The sequence below is a fragment of the Neoarius graeffei genome, chromosome 19 (genome assembly GCF_027579695.1).
Source record: "Neoarius graeffei isolate fNeoGra1 chromosome 19, fNeoGra1.pri, whole genome shotgun sequence".
Taxonomy (NCBI): domain Eukaryota; kingdom Metazoa; phylum Chordata; class Actinopteri; order Siluriformes; family Ariidae; genus Neoarius; species Neoarius graeffei.
Window position 1 is genome coordinate 12188660 of NC_083587.1, and position 16692 is coordinate 12205351.

Here is a 16692-nt window from a genome sequence, read left to right on the forward strand (position 1 = left end):
TGTTGAGGGATTGTTGGCGTTGTTATCAGTCCTCTGTGAAAGAGGCTAAAAGAAAATATTTTTCTGATATTATTGTTTTAAACTGTCACAAACCTCGTGTGCTGTTTAAAGTGATTAACTCTGCTCTGAATGCACCACAGACTGTGGGAATTGAGCCCTCCCCTTCTGTGTGTGAAAGCTTTTTGCAATTCTTTACTGCTAAAGTCACCTCTACTAGAGCACTTATTTCACTTCCTGATTATGACCCCTCAGTGTTTGTACCCTGTTCTGCTACTTTTGATTCATTTGAACCAGTTACCCTGCGGTTTGTGCAGGAGACTATGGGACATTTAAAGCCATCAGGCTCACCCAGTGACCCTGTTCCTCCTCAACTTTTTAAGGAGGTTTTCCTCACTGCGGGGCCATATTTACACAGCATCATTAACAGCAGTCTATCCTCAGGAGTGGTTCCTGTACATTTCAAACATGCAGTTGTGCAGCCACTGATTAAAAAACCTGGACTGGATCCTGCTGTTATGGCTAATTTTAGGCCAATTTCTAAACTGTCCTCCTTTTCAAAAATATTAGAGAAGATTGTCTACTCTCAGCTCATGGACTTTTTAAATGAACAAAATGTTCTTGAAATTTTCCAATCTGGTTTTAAAACATTGCATAGCACAGAATCAGCGCTTTTAAGGGTTTTTAATGACGTCTTTTTAGCTATTGACTCTGGTCACTGTGTAATCCTTGTGCTCCTAGACTTAACTGCTGCTTTTGACACGGTGGACCATGACCATGATTGATCGTTTGGAGCAGTGGGTGGGCATCAGGGGCTCGGCATTGGAATGGTTCAGGTCTTACCTGTCTCACTGGACATTTTGTGTCAGCCTTGGTGACTGTGTCCTCCACTGCTCCTCTCTCATGTGGGGTCCCACAGAGTTCAGTGCTGGGCCCTCTTCTATTTTCTTTGTATCTTCTTCCACTTGGTTCCATTCTCAGGAAGCATGGCATTCTTTTCCACTGTTATGCTGATGACACTCAGATTTATGTGCCCCTAAAAAAGGCTGATTCATACTCCCTTAAGCCATTGTTAAATTGTTTAGAGGATGTCAAGGCTTGGATGTCTCTAAACTTTTTAAATTTTAATGAAAAAAAGACTGAAGTGATGGTCTTTGGTGGCACCTCTGTGACTCCCTCAGTCAATCTGGGTTCCTTGGCACAATATGCCAAACCTATAGTTAATGATTTGGGGGTAAAAGTGGACGGGGACCTTAAGTTTGATAGCCAGATTAAAGCAGTAGTGAAAGGAAGCTATTTTCAGTTGCTGCAGTTGGCAAAAATAAAACCTTTTTTACCCAGACAGCATTTTAAAACAGTAATTCATGCCTTTGTGACCACTCAGCTAGATTACTGCAATGCACTTTATATGGGGGTCAGTGGGTCATCCATTGCACATCTTCAACTAATACAAAATGCAGCTGCACGTCTTTTAACTGGCACAAGGAAATTTGAGCACATTTTACCGATTTTAGCTTTGCTCCACTGGCTACCCATTCATTTTAGAATTCATTTTAAAATTCTTTTATTTGTTTTTAAATCTTTAAATGGTCTTGCTCCATCATACCTCTCTGAGCTGCTATACCCCTATACACCCAGCCAAGCTCTCAGGTCAGCTGATCAGCTGCTCCTGAGAGTTCCCAAGACTAGGCTGAAGCTCAGAGGGGACCGGGCTTTTTCGGTTGCAGCTCCAAAATTATGGGATGCATTGCCACTGCACATTAGACAGGTCTCCTCACTGTCTAATTTTAAAACTCTTCTTAAAATGCACCTTTTTTCTTTGGCTTTTAACACCGTGTAGGTTGTTGATTTTATGTACACAGATATTTTATTTGGAGTGGACAGCCTATTTAATTATTTATTTTTTATTGGTGTATTTTATTTTTATATGGTGTTATTTTATTGTATAGTTTTATTGTGTTTATTGTACAGCACTTTGGAAACCTTTGTGTTTATTTAAACTGTGCTTTATAAATAAGATTGGATTGGATTGGATTGGATTGGATTGGATTGGATTGGATTGGACACAGAGTTCCGCCCAATGTTTGTGCACCGTTTTTCCCTTTTACATTTACAACCCTAGTCATGAAAGTGTTCCGGAATTTCCCAGAATTCCGGGTTTTTAGATTTTCCGCCGGATTTTTTCTGCTAATGACCCGGAAATCCGGATATTTGGCAAAACTCTTAAATCTCTAGTTTTCCGAATGGAGAAATTTATTTTTCGGATTTTTCGCATTCCTAGACGCGGCGTAATACTTCGCATCGTCCTTACATGGGCGCAGTCCTTAAATAGCCCAAACATAGTTCATTGATTAAAGACAGGTGTTTTGTTCCTGCCGTGCGTGCCGGAGCTCGTTAGCGTGCGCTTTCAGGTGCACATGCTAAGGCGTGCAGAACTGACACCATTCTGCGCAAGCGCAACACAATCGCACTAGAAAGCATCTTCAAGCTGCCAGTGTAGCTGCAGTCTTTTTAGTTGTGAATTACGAGTATTTTCTCATGTTAATAATTCGCCATGTCAAAACAAGCAAAACTTTCCTCCTTCTTTCGACATGAAGAGAGGTAAGCAATTTATTATATATATATTTTTTCCCCATCAAAGTTGCATTTTGTGGCTTCGAAGCTAAGTTTTAGTGCTGTTTCTAGAACACATCATCAAGAAAACGTGGAAGAAACAGCAATAATGGAAGAGCCGGTTTCTAAGCTGCCTAAAACTAGCAATGGTTTTGTTACATAATGTACTCAGGCTGCCAGTCAGTGTGTGACACACACACCCTACGCCCCTGATTTATATGAGAAATTTGGTATTCATTGGTGTGTTTAAATTTACAGACAATACGAACTAATGTAAACAATTGGCTTCAACTCGCATAAATATGAATTAGAAATTTTTAGTTCACTTTAGCTTATGCAAACGCACAACTCTACTAAAATATTGATAAACGAGGCTCAATGTCCCCAACATTGAAAATTGAAAGCTTTAGAAACTCTAACAGACCTTTACTTTTTAACAGTACTGTTTTGGGATTTTGCTGAGTTTAACTTCAACTGTCTGATTTTTTTTCAAAGTAATTAACTGTGTAGCCAGGAAAATCACTGCATTTTCTAAATGCACTCCTGAAAATTACTCATGAACTAGGGGAATTAAATTTGATATTTTTGACATGGGGCGGCACGGTGGTGTAGTGGTTAGCGCTGTCGCCTCACAGCAAGAAGGTCCGGGTTCGAGCCCGGTGGCCGGCGAGGGTGTGGAGTTTGCATGTTCTCCCCGTGTCCGTGTGGGTTTCCTCCGGGTGCTCCGGTTTCCCCCACAGTCCAAAGACATGCAGGTTAGGTTAACTGGTGACTCTAAATTGACCGTAGGTGTGAGCGTGAATGGTTGTCTGCGTCTATGTGTCAGCCCTGTGATGACCTGGTGACTTGTCCAGGGTGTACCCTGCCTTTTGCCCGTAGTCAGCTGGGATAGGCTCCAGCTTGCCTGCAACCCTGTAGAATAGGATAAAGCGGCTAGAGATAATGAGATTTTTGACATGTTAATCATTAATGTACATGAAAGAAAAGGCTTAAATAAAAGTTATAACTTGTTTTAGTGAAAATAAGTACTAAAATGCACTAGAATGCAGGGTTTTGTGTGTTATGTTATTAAAATATTTTCGGGGGACGTTGGCCCCCCCCCTTCAGTTTTTTTTCCTTTGCTCCACTTTCATCCTACAACCCCGATTCCAAAAAAGTTGGGACAAAGTACAAATTGTAAATAAAAACGCAATGCAATAATTTACAAATCTCAAAAACTGATATTGTATTCACAGTAGAACATAGACAACATATCAAATGTCGAAAGTGAGACATTTTTGAAATTTCATGCCAAATATTGGCTCATTTGAAATTTCATGACAGCAACACATCTCAAAAAGGTTGGGACGGGGCAATAAGAGGCTGGAAAAGTTAAAGGTACAAAAAAGGAACAGCTGGAAGACCAAATTGCAACTCATTAGGTCAATTGGCAATAGGTCATTAACATGACTGGGTATAAAAAGAGCATCTTGGAGTGGCAGCGGCTCTCAGAAGTAAAGATGGGAAGAGGATCACCAATCCCCCTAATTCTGCGCTGACAAATAGTGGAGCAATATCAGAAAGGAGTTCGACAGTGTAAAATTGCAAAGAGTTTGAACATATCATCATCTACAGTGCATAATATCATCAAAAGATTCAGAGAATCTGGAAGGATCTCTGTGCGTAAGGGTCAATGCCGGAAAACTATACTGGGTGCCCGTGATCTTCTGGCCCTTAGACGGCACTGCATCACATACTGTACAGGCATGCTTCTGTATTGGAAATCACAAAATGGGCTCAGGAATATTTCCAGAGAGCATTGTGTGTGAACACAATTCACTGTGCCATCCGCCGTTGCCAGCTAAAACTCTATAGTTCAAAGAAGAAGCCGTATCTAAACATGCTCCAGAAGCGCAGACGTCTTCTCTGGGCCAAGGCTCATTTAAAATGGACTGTGGCAAAATGGAAAACTGTTCTGTGGTCAGACGAATCAAAATTTGAAGTTCTTTATGGAAATCAGGGATGCCGTGTCATTCGGATGAAAGAGGAGGACGATGACCCAAGTTGTTATCAGCGCTCAGTTCAGAAGCCTGCATCTCTGATGGTATGGGGTTGCATTAGTGCGTGTGGCATGAGCAGCTTACACATCTGGAAAGACACCATCAATGCTGAAAGGTATATCCAGGTTCTAGAGCAACATATGCTCCCATCCAGACGACGTCTCTTTCAGGGAAGACCTTGCGTTTTCCAACATGACAATGCCAAACCGCATACTGCATCAATTACAGCATCATGGCTGCATAGAATAAGGGTCTGGGTACTGAACTGGCCAGCCTGCAGTCCAGATCTTTCACCCATAGAAAACATTTGGTGCATCATAAAACGGACGATACGACAAAAAAAAACTAAGACAGTTGAGCGACTAGAATCCTACATTATGCAAGAATGGGTTAACATTCCTATCCCTAAACTTGAGCAACTTGTCTCCTCAGTCCCCAGACGTTTACAGACTGTTGTAAAGAGAAAAGGGGATGTCTCACAGTGGTAAACATGGCCTTGTCCCAACTTTTTTGAGATGTGGTGTTGTCATGAAATTTAAAATCACCTAATTTTTCTCTTTAAATGATCCATTTTCTCAGTTTAAACATTTGATGTGTCATCTATGTTCTATTCTGAATAAAATATGGAATTTTGAAACTTCCACATCATTGCATTCCGTTTTTATTTACAATTTGTACTTTGTCCCAACTTTTTTGGAATCGGGGTTGTAGAAATCTCTCTATTTTGTTTCCCCTGATGAAAAATTACTTTTGGTAAATTAAAACATTTGATGTCTGTTTCATTCAGAACAATTTGCACATACAAAAACACAGCAAAACCTTCCCATACTGATCAATAACAACTAACTCATCTGAATGAAGCACTACAAGCATGCCTACTGTCATGGCGGTGTAGGTACCATTGCTATGGGGGTCATGTGATGGTGCAAAACCTCTATACTGTTGCAGACTGATTTGAATGCCATTTGAACCGTTGCAGTGTGTCCCTTTTTTTATATTCCTGCAATTCTGTATGGCTATTCTTATGTCTTAATTTATGGATACTGGCTTTCTTTCTTTCACCATTTAAATTAATATGAATCAAGTGGGTTTCACAAAATCCCACAAAATTTAATTTCATTAAATGTGTGTTTAATTGAAATCAATAAGCATTTTAAATATGACAATCCATATGTAAAAATAAAGACTTTCTTGTGTAAATGCTTTGAGACAAATCTATTCATAACCAGATGGATAAATAAGGCCCATGTTTCAGAACCTTGAATCCTCGGGCTGAGTCTCCTTATTAATCCTGGACGAGATGTAAATAAGGCTTGGCTTGCCATTACCTAGACTTAACATTATACAGTGCCTTGCAAAAGTATTCATACCCCTTCAACTTTTTCACATTTTTCCACCTTACAACCACGAACCTAAAAGTTTTTTATTGAGATTTTATGTGATAGACCAACACAGAGTAGCACATAATTGTGAAGTGAAATGAAAATAATAAATGGTCTTCAAAATTTTAAACAAAAATCTGAAAAATGTGATTGGCATTAGTATTCAGCCCTCCTGCGTCAATACTTTGTAGAGCCACCTTTTGCTGCAATTACAGCTGCAAGTCTTTTGTGGTATGGTATGTCTCTACCAGCTTTGCATATCTAGACACTGAAATTTTTGCCCATTTCTTCTTTGCAAAATAGCTCAAGCTCAGCCAGATCGGATGGAGAGCGTCTGTGAACAGCAATTTTCAAGCCTTGCCACAGATGCTCAGTGGGATTTAGGTCTGGACTTTGACTGGGCCATTCTAACACATGAATATTCTTTGATCTAAACCATTCCATTGTAGCTCTGGCTGTATGTTTAGGGTCATTGTCTTGCTGGAAGGTGAATCTCCTTCCCAGTCTCAAGTCTTTTGCAGCCTCCAACAAGTTTTCTTCCAGGATTGCCCTGTATTTAGCTCCATCCATCTTCCCATCAACTCTGACTAGCTTCCCTGTCCCTGCTGAAGAAAAGCATCCCCATAGCATGATGCTGCCACCACCATGTTTCACAGTGGAGATGGTGTGTGCAGGGTGATGAGCAGTGTTAGTTTTCCGCCACACATAGCGCTTTGTGTTTTGGCCAAAAAGTTCACCTTTGGTCTCGTCTGACCAAAGCACCTTCTTCCACATGTTTGCTGTGTCCCCTACATGGCTTCTTATGCCTGTCTTTCAACAATGGCTTCCTTCTTGCCACTCTTCCAAAAAGGTGAGATTTGTGAAGTGTACGACTTATAGTTGTCCTGTGCACAGATTCTCCCACCTGAGCTGTGGATTTCTGCAGCTCCTCCAGAGTGATCATGGGCCTCTTGGCTGCTTCTCTGACCAGTGCTCTCCTTGCTCGCTCCGTCAGTTTACGTGGATGGCCATGTCTTGGTAGGTTTGAAGTTGTGCCATACTTTTTTCCATTTTTGAATGATGGATTGAACAGTGCTTCCTGAGATGTTCAGAGCTTGGGATATTTTTTTATAACCTAACCCTGCTTTAAAAGAGGCGAAGTGGCCAAGTGGTTAGAGTGCTTGACCACTAAGCGAACGGTCCCCGGTTCGAGCCTCATCTCGGACGGTGATCTGGGGCTCGCCTCCTGTCCACCCAGCAGTGAATGGGGACCTGGTGGAAACACTGGGGGAAGTCAAAAGGCGGTGAGGAAAGGAACTGGCCACCCTACCTCACTATGCTGTGGCCTAGACAGAGTATGCTCTCTAACAGGCACTCTCCCCAACGTACGGAAAACTTATATGGGACTGACTTCTTCTTCCTGCTTTAAACTTCTCCAGAACTTTATCCCTGACCTGTCTGGTGAGTTCTTTGGTCTTCATGATGCTGTTTGTTCTTCAGTGTTCTCTAACAAACCACTGAGGTCTTCACAGAACAAGTGTATTTATGCTGAGAGTAAATTACACACAGTAGCAGGGGCACAGATAGGATATTTGAACTGGGGGGGACTGAGCTGTCAGCAAATGATTCCATTTTGTATGTGTATGTATGTATGTATGTATGTATATATATATATATATATATATATATATATATATATATATATATATATGCAGTGGTAACGCTCACTGACTACGACGCAGGAGATCGGGGTTTGAACCCCGGTCGGGGCAAAACATCATCCAGTAAGGGTCCTTAGGCAAAACCCCTCATGATATATCAGCCTACCTCAGGAATGAGTGAAGACATAACTGATAGAGTCATACCGGCTCAGACGTCGCTCGGGTCAACAAGGTCTGCGTCAGTTGCTAGGGAACCAGGGCAAACTGATGAGAAATGGGCTACTGGAACAAGACATCGATGGACGAGGACAGAAAATACGGATTTGCTGGAATGCTACTATACAAGCAATCCCAGAGAGAGGGGATACATGCAGCAAATGTGGGACCATTGGATACTTCGAAACCCACAATCAAGGCTAACAAAGAAACAGCTATTAGCCCAGTGTTCCAACATCCATAATCGAAATCTACTATCACAACTAGAGATTAATGAAATACAACAACAATGCTACGGCAAGGGGGAGCCAGGAAGACAGGTCAGCGGGGAGATGTCATCATCCCCACAACCAGAGATTGGGTACCAAGCCCCAACAGCTAACAGCCTCAACACAAGAGCTGCTGACCTGAGAAGGAAGATCATGACCCAACTGGAAACCTGGAGCCCCCGACGAATACCGATGCTGAGTTGCCAAGTACCTTCAGAAGATCTACTAGTAGATGTGAATGCTGCTCTGAAGACAATCTCCACAAGAACCATCACTGAGACCAACAAGCTGATACACAGTACAGCAACAGTAATCATGGAGATGCTTGGACACAAGGTGGGCTTGGGACATAACAAACAGTATCCACCATGGAAGAGACGATTAGAGGCCAAGATAAAGGCAGCACGGAGAGAAGTTAGCCAGCTAGCTGAACTACAGAAAGGGAACATGGTGAATAAAGGGGCACCCAGGAAGTACAACTCACTCTCCATACCAGAGGCACTCGAAACTGCCAAACAGCGACTAACAGCTCTGGCCACCCGGTTGAAGAGATACACCAAGGAGGGAGAGGCCAGGAGAATAAACAAGCTGTTCTCCACTGAACCAGCCAAGGTGTACTCTCAGTGGCAGGGGAACAACAACCGGTCAGACCCACCAAGAGCTGAGGTGGAAAAATACTGGAAAGACATATGGGAAAGAAAGGCATCACACAACACCGAGGCCCAATGGTTAGTGGACCTAAGAGCTGACCACAGCAACCTCCCAGAACAAGAACCAGTAACCATCTCAATGGCAGATGTCCAAGAAAGAGTGTCAAAGATGAAGAGCTGGACAGCACCAGGCCCCGATATGATCCATACGTACTGGCTGAAGAAGCTAACTGCACTCCATGAACGCCTAGCAGCACAGATGAACCAGCTGCTGAGGGATGGAACCCACCCAGAATGGCTAACCCAAGGCAGGACAGTCCTAATCATGAAGGACCCCCAGAAGGGACCCATCCCATCCAACTACCGGCCAACTACCTGTCTCTGCACAACATGGAAGGCCCTGTCAGGCATCATTGCGGCAAAAATGAGTAAGCATGTGGCTCAATACATGAGTGAGGCACAGAAAGGAATTGGCAGTAACACCAGAGGAGCCAAGCACCAGCTACTGGTCGATAGAACAGTTGCCCGAGACTGTAAGAAGAGACAGACCAACCTGTGCACTGCCTGGATTGACTACAAGAAAGCCTATGACTCAATGCCACACACATGGATACTGGAATGTCTGGAACTGTATAAGATCAACAGGAACCTAAGGACCTTCATCCAGAACTCAATGGAAATGTGGAAAACAACCCTAGAGGCCAACTCAAAACCCATTGCCCAAGTCAACATCAAGTGCGGCATATACCAAGGAGATGCGCTATCACCACTGCTGTTCTGCATAGGCCTGAACCCCCTCAGTCGGATCATCACGAAGAGCGGCTACGGGTACCGATTCCGTAGTGGGGCAACAATCAGCCACCTGCTCTACATGGATGACATCAAGCTGTATGCCAGGAACGAGCGAGAAATAGACTCGCTGATCCACACCACCCGGATCTACAGCGATGACATAGGGATGTCATTCGGATTGGACAAGTGTGGCCGGATGGTCTCAAAGAGAGGCAAGATGATCCTGACTGAGGGGATTGACCTACCAGAGGGCAACATAGGTGATATCCAAGACAGCTACAAGTACCTTGGCATCCCACAGGCTAATGTAAACCATGAAGAGGCCACAAGGAAGTCAACCACAGCCAAATACCTCCAGAGAGTAAGGCAGGTCCTAAAAAGTCAGCTGAATGGTAAGAACAAGGTCCGAGCCATCAACATGTACGCACTACCAGTCATCAGATACCCCGCTGGTATCATAAACTGGCCAAAGGAGGAAGTGGCTGATATCAAGAAATCCTACCAGTGGCTGGATAATGCAGGACTGACAGACAGCACAGAGGCACTAATCATGGCAGCGCAAGAACAGGCCATAAGCACAAGAGCCATAGAGGCCAGGATCTACCAGAGTAGATCAGACCCAAGATGCAGACTGTGCAAAGAAGCCCCTGAAACAGTCCAGCACATAGTAGCAGGGTGTAAGATGCTAGCTGGATCAGCGTACATGGAGAGGCACAACCAAGTGGCTGGGATAGTATACAGGAACATCTGCAACCAGTATGGAATAGAAGTACCCAAGTCCCAATGGGCCATACCACAGAAGGTGGCTGAGAACAACAGGGCCAAGGTTCTGTGGGACTTCAGCTTCCAGACTGACAAACAGATCCTGGCTAACCAACTGGACATAGTGGTGGTGGACAAAGAGCAGAAGAGGGTGGTGGTGATAGATGTGGCGATCCCAGCTGACGCCAACATCAGGAAGAAGGAACATGAGAAACTTGAGAAGTATCAAGGGTTGAAAGAGCAGCTGGAACGGATGTGGAAGGTCAAGGGTTGCGTGGTCCCCGTGATAGTGGGGGCACTTGGGGCAGTAACCCCCAAACTGGGAGAGTGGCTCCAGCAAATCCCAGGAACAACATCTGAAGCCTCAGTCCAGAAGAGCGCAGTCCTAGGAACATTGAAGATACCGCGCAGAACCCTCAAACTCCCAGGCCTCTGGTAGAGGACCCGAGCTTGAGGATGACATGGATACCACCCCCCCGCCGGGGGTGAGAAGGAGATTTTTTTTTTTTGTATGTGTGTGTATGTGTGTATATATATATATATATATATATATATATATATACTACCGTTCAAAAGTTTTGGGTCACTTTGAAATGTCCTTATTTTTGAAAGAAAAGCACTGTTCTTTTCAATGAAGATCACTTTAAACTAATCAGAAATACACTCTATACATTGCTAATGTGGTAAATGACTATTCTAGCTGCAAATGTCTGGTTTTTGGTGCAATATCTCCATAGGTGTATAGAGGCCCATTTCCAGCAACTATCACTCCAGTGTTCTAATGGTACAATGTGTTTGTTCATTGCCTCAGAAGGCTAATGGATGATTAGAAAGCCCTTGTGCAATCATGTTACCACAGCTGAAAACAGTTTAGCTCTTTAGAGAAGCTATAAAACTGACCTTCCTTTGAGCAGATTGAGTTTCTGGAGCATCACATTTGTGGGGTCGATTAAATGCTCAAAATGGCCAGAAAAATGTCTTGACTATATTTTCTATTCATTTTACAACTTATGGTGGTAAATAAAAGTGTGACTTTTTTCATGGAAAACACAAAATTGTCTGGGTGACCCCAAACTTTTGAACGGTAGTGTGTATACATGTTATTTCACCTCCCTCACTGCCATCACCAGGAACTACCTGCAGGCCAGGACAATGATAACATTTTAACATAGCCTATGGAAATCCAAAGTTTACACATTATCATCACGCACAGAAATTGCAAAACTGCAAAACTAGTTTTAAAACCGCTAAGTTCCAACTGTTAAACATAGCGAGAGGCTGGGCTATGTGTGTGTGTGTGTACAGTGTAAACCAGTGCATCCTGACTTTCTAACTATGCCTGAGCGGCAGTCAGTTAACAACTCTTCACAAAGTTTCCTTATGAAACAATATGCTCGCTGAAATTATGCCAGGGAACGCCAGATTAAACATTAAAACTGCCTTCTGAGCACTGTATCTACAGGCTACCACCGAAAGAAGGAGGCTACCAGAAAGGCATCTCTACTCCGTACGATTTTACTTTCACTACGACATTACTTTGAACAGACTATCAAAAAATTGCAAGGTGATATGATAAAGTAAGGCACAGTTTACTTAGTCGTTTTTTTTTTTTTAAACGATGCAATCGTTTTCTGCCTTTTGGCACCCTTCATCATGCCGTGTTGGGGTCCTGAACTAGGAGGAGCTGTCCCCGATATGCCTGTCAAACTTGTGGGTAACCATAGCAACCAAGCTCGAGCTCGCAACCTGTGCAGTCTGCGCAGTTGCAACTATGTATATACTGCTGTGCACCTCAATAAACCGAATGGTAATTAGTCTTTTGATTTTTCCGTGAGGTTTGCCTTATGCAAAGAAAGACAGCATAGACGTTTTTGTCCTCCCTATAAGTGGGGGGGACCGAACGAGGTGAATTTAAATCTGGGTGGGTCGAATCCCCCCCGTCCCCCCCTCTATCTGCGCCTGTGCACAGTAGGACTCTATTAACTAATTAGATGACTTCTGAAGGCAATTGATTGCACTGGATTGTATTTAGAGGTATCAGAGTACAGGGGGCTGAATACTAACGCACACCACCTTTTTCAGATTTTTATTTGTTTAAAATTTTGAAGACCATTTATCATTTTTGTTTCACTTCACAATTATGTGCTACTCTGTGTTGGTCTATCACATAAAATCTCAATAAAAAACTTAAGTTCGTGGTTGTAAGGTGGAAAAATGTGAAAAAGTTCAAGGGGTATGAATACTTTTTCAAGTCACTGTAACAACATAATGTCATATGTTTCCAAGGCACTGTCTCAAACAGAAACCAACTACTCCCCCTTAGTCAGTCTGACCCATGGGGCTATGACCAGTGCTGTGCCTAGCTGTTGTACCAGCACCTTATTGGATCTACAAGTATTCCTAGCTAGAGGCTGCTGTATCTTTGTCCTCAAACTTTTTTTTTCTCCTCAGTCTTCATGTAGAATCTTGAAAGTTTGAGGTTCAGTAAAAATGCTCCCTTACATTAGGTTACTGTGGTTAGATTTTATAATCTTGTTGCATTTCATGTAAAATTTCTGATACTTTTGTCCTTTCACTTCCCCAGAAGTAAAGAACACTTTGCTGCAAGTCTTTTCCTGTTCCACATGTCCTCGTTCCTGTGCATCTCAAATTTACCTTGACCAGTGCATCCAGAGATGCCACAATGAAGAGTATGAGAGACTTCAGGAATCAAGAGAGATTAAATATGAACTTCAAATCCCCTCCAAATGCTCCAGTAGTCAGCCAACATCAACTGATACTCTCAGTTCTGACACTTCTCATAATGATGTAGAGAAGGAAATTCACCACAGCTCAGACTGTGGAAAGAGTTTTGGTCATCAGAATGCACTCAAATGGAACCAGTGCAGTCACAAAGGAGTAAAGCCACATGACTGCTCACAGTGTGGGAAGAATTTTACTGAACAGAGTGCTCTCCAACGACACCAGCACATTAACACAGGAGAGAAGCCATATCACTGCTCACAGTGTGGAAAGAGTTTTACTCGTCAGAGTCATCTCCAAAAACACCAGCGCATTCACACAGGAGAGAAGCCGCATCACTGCTCACAATGTGGAAAGAGTTTTACTCTTCAAATTTATCTCCAAAAACATCAGCGCATTCACACAGGAGTGAAGCCGTATCACTGTTCACAGTGTGGAAAAAGTTTTACTCTTCAGAGTGCTCTCCATCAACACCAGCGCATTCACACAGGAGTGAAGCCGTATCACTGCTCACAGTGTGGAAAAAGTTTTACTTGTCATAGTAATCTCCAAAAACACCAGCGCATTCACACAGGAGAGAAGCCGTATCACTGCTTACAGTGTGGGAAGAGTTTTACTCATGATACTACTCTCAAAAAACACCAGCGCATTCACACAGGAGAGAAGCCGTATCACTGCTCACAGTGTGGAAAGAGTTTTACTCATGATACTACTCTCAAAACACACCAGCGCATTCACACAGGAGAGAAGCCGTTTCACTGCTCACGGTGCGGAAAGAGTTTTACTCATCAGAGTGATCTCCAAACACACCAGCGCATTCACACAGGAGAGAAACCATATCACTGCTCACAGTGTGGGAAGAGTTTTACTCATCAGAGTAATCTCCAACAACACCAGCACATTCACACAGGAGTGAAGCCGTATCACTGCTCACAGTGTGGAAAGAGTTTTACTCGTCAGAGTGCTCTCCAAACACACCAGCGTATTCACACAGGAGAGAAGCCGTATCACTGCTCACAGTGTGGGAAGAGTTTTACTCATCAGAGTCATCTCCAACAACACCAGCGCATTCACACAGGAGAAAAGCCGTATCACTGCTCACAGTGTGGAAAGAGTTTTACTCAGCAGAGTACTCTCAAAACACACCAGCGCATTCACACAGGAGAGAAACCATTTCACTGCTCACGGGTGCAGAAAGAATTTTACTCATCAGAGTGATCTCCAAACACACCAGCGCATTCACACAGGAAAGAAGCCGTATCACTGCTCACAGTGTGGGAAGAGTTTTACTCATCAGACTACTCTCCAAACACACCAGCGCATTCACACAGGAGAGAAGCCGTATCACTGCTCAGTGTGGGAAGAGTTTTACTTATTGAGTTACATTTAAAACCCACAAGTGCAATAACCCCGCGACCTTGCATGATTTAAAGTTGTCAAATTAAATGTTTTTTATTCATGCTTTTGCTGAAAGTGTCCTGTACTTTGATCCTAATTGTTCATATTAAAGGACTACATATTTTAAAACAATCTTAATGATTTTTAAACAAGACTATTAATGTTTTCTTTTGATCTTATGTAGTTATTATGTAGTCATTAATTACCACCATATAAATAATGATTCAACTGTAACTATTATCAGTGTAGTACTGTAGCATGAGACTAATTGTTCATAGAATTATTACGGATCAGGAGTTTAATGTACTATATTTAACGGAAATGTGGATCAAACCAAATGAGTATGTCACATTTAAATGAAGCTATATGCTTCATCCTCAGCTATATGTATCAGCTTCATCTAACTGGTAGTGGATAAGGCATCATAGTTATTTGTTATGATAATCTAGACATCATACAAAAACCTGAACAAAATTTCAATATGTTTCTTTTTATTAACATACATAGCAAAAAAATAAGTCTACCCAGTCAATTCAGCTAATTATCATTCACAGATCTGTGGTCTGTGTTCTGAATTTCTTTCTGAATTTGCGGCTTTCATCTCAAACCTGGTTGTTTCTTTGGACAAAAAATTATTGTCGACTTTAACCCTTTGGTGACTGACCCCTTGAAAATGGTTCCTCCAGGAACCATGACATTTCAGTTGTCAAGACAACGGAAAAACTAAAATACAAATACAAGAGCATTTTGTTTTGTGCACAAGAGCATTGTGACGTATCTTTCTGTTTTTGTATTTTAGTTTTTCCGTTGTCTTGACAACTGAAACGTCATCGTTCCTGGAGGAACCATTTTCAAGGGGTCAGTCACCAAAGGGTTAATATTCACTTCAATAACCCTGAAGGCCCTCTGAAAACAGTGTTTGTGTCCATTTTAGATTCATTAGGGTTTAATCAGAACATCATAGGACCGACCCATAATGGTGGTCACACTCTTGATCTAATACTTGTATTAAATATAGAAAATATAGTCTGACTTCCACATCATCTGAGGTAGTGTCAGACTCTCATCTGATTCAAAATATCACATCTCATCTCATTATCCCTAGCCGCTTTATCCTGTTCTACAGGGTCGCAGGCAAGCTGGAGCCCATCCCAGCTGACTATGGGCGAAAGGCAGGGTACACCCTGGACAAGCCGCCAGGTCATCAGTGATTCAAAATATGTCTGAGCAATAATATTCTGTATGCACCTTGCCACACCATTGCATCAAAATTACATTTACACCAACTACTGCATGAAGATTTATCAGAAGTTTCCCCTAGTTATCAGCTTGTTTGGATCACCATCAGACTCCACAGAACTTTATCAGCTTTGAGTCAATATTCTGCGATACTTTAGATGATGTCGCTCCATCTCATTCTCATCTCATTATCTCTAGCCGCTTTATCCTTCTACAGGGTCGCAGGCAAGCTGGAGCCTATCCCAGCTGACTACGGGCGAAAGGCGGGGTACACCCTGGACAAGTCGCCAGGTCATCACAGGGCTGACACATAGACACAGACAACCATTCACACTCACATTCACACCTACGGTCAATTTAGAGTCACCAGTTAACCTAACCTGCATGTCTTTGGACTGTGGGGGAAACCGGAGCACCCGGAGGAAACCCACGCGGACACGGGGAGAACATGCAAACTCCACACAGAAAGGCCCTCGCCGGCCCCGGGGCTCGAACCCAGGACCTTCTTGCTGTGAGGCAACAGCGCTAACCACTACACCACCGTGCCGCCCGATGTCGCTCCACTTAAAAGAAAATAATTCAAGAGGAAAAAAAATTTGCACCCTGGTATAATGATCACACATGCAGCTTAAAACAAAGTTAGAAAATGGTGTCAAAGAAAGTTGATAGTATTCCAATTAGCATGGAAGGAGAGCCTCTTGAACTATATAGACAAGCTCTTAATGCAGTAGATCAGTGTTTCTTTCTCTATTCTAATACAGTGGTGCTTGAAAGTTTGTGAACCCTTTAGAATTTTCTATATTTCTGCATAAATATGACCTAAAACAACATCAAGTCCTAAAAGTAGATAAAGAGAACCCAGTGAAACAAATGAGACAAAAATATTATACTTGGTCATTTATTTATTGAGGAAAATGATCCAATATTAAGGCCCGGTCCCACTGCACTTACGG

The 16692-nt window shown here is 42.6% G+C and overlaps 1 pseudogene; it reads left to right on the forward strand.

Moving 5' to 3' along the window:
* The window catches only part of LOC132867694 (zinc finger protein ZFP2-like), a 99042-nt pseudogene extending 84454 nt beyond the window's left edge, over nucleotides 1-14588 (forward strand).
* The last annotated feature ends 2104 nt before the right edge of the window (nucleotides 14589-16692 follow it).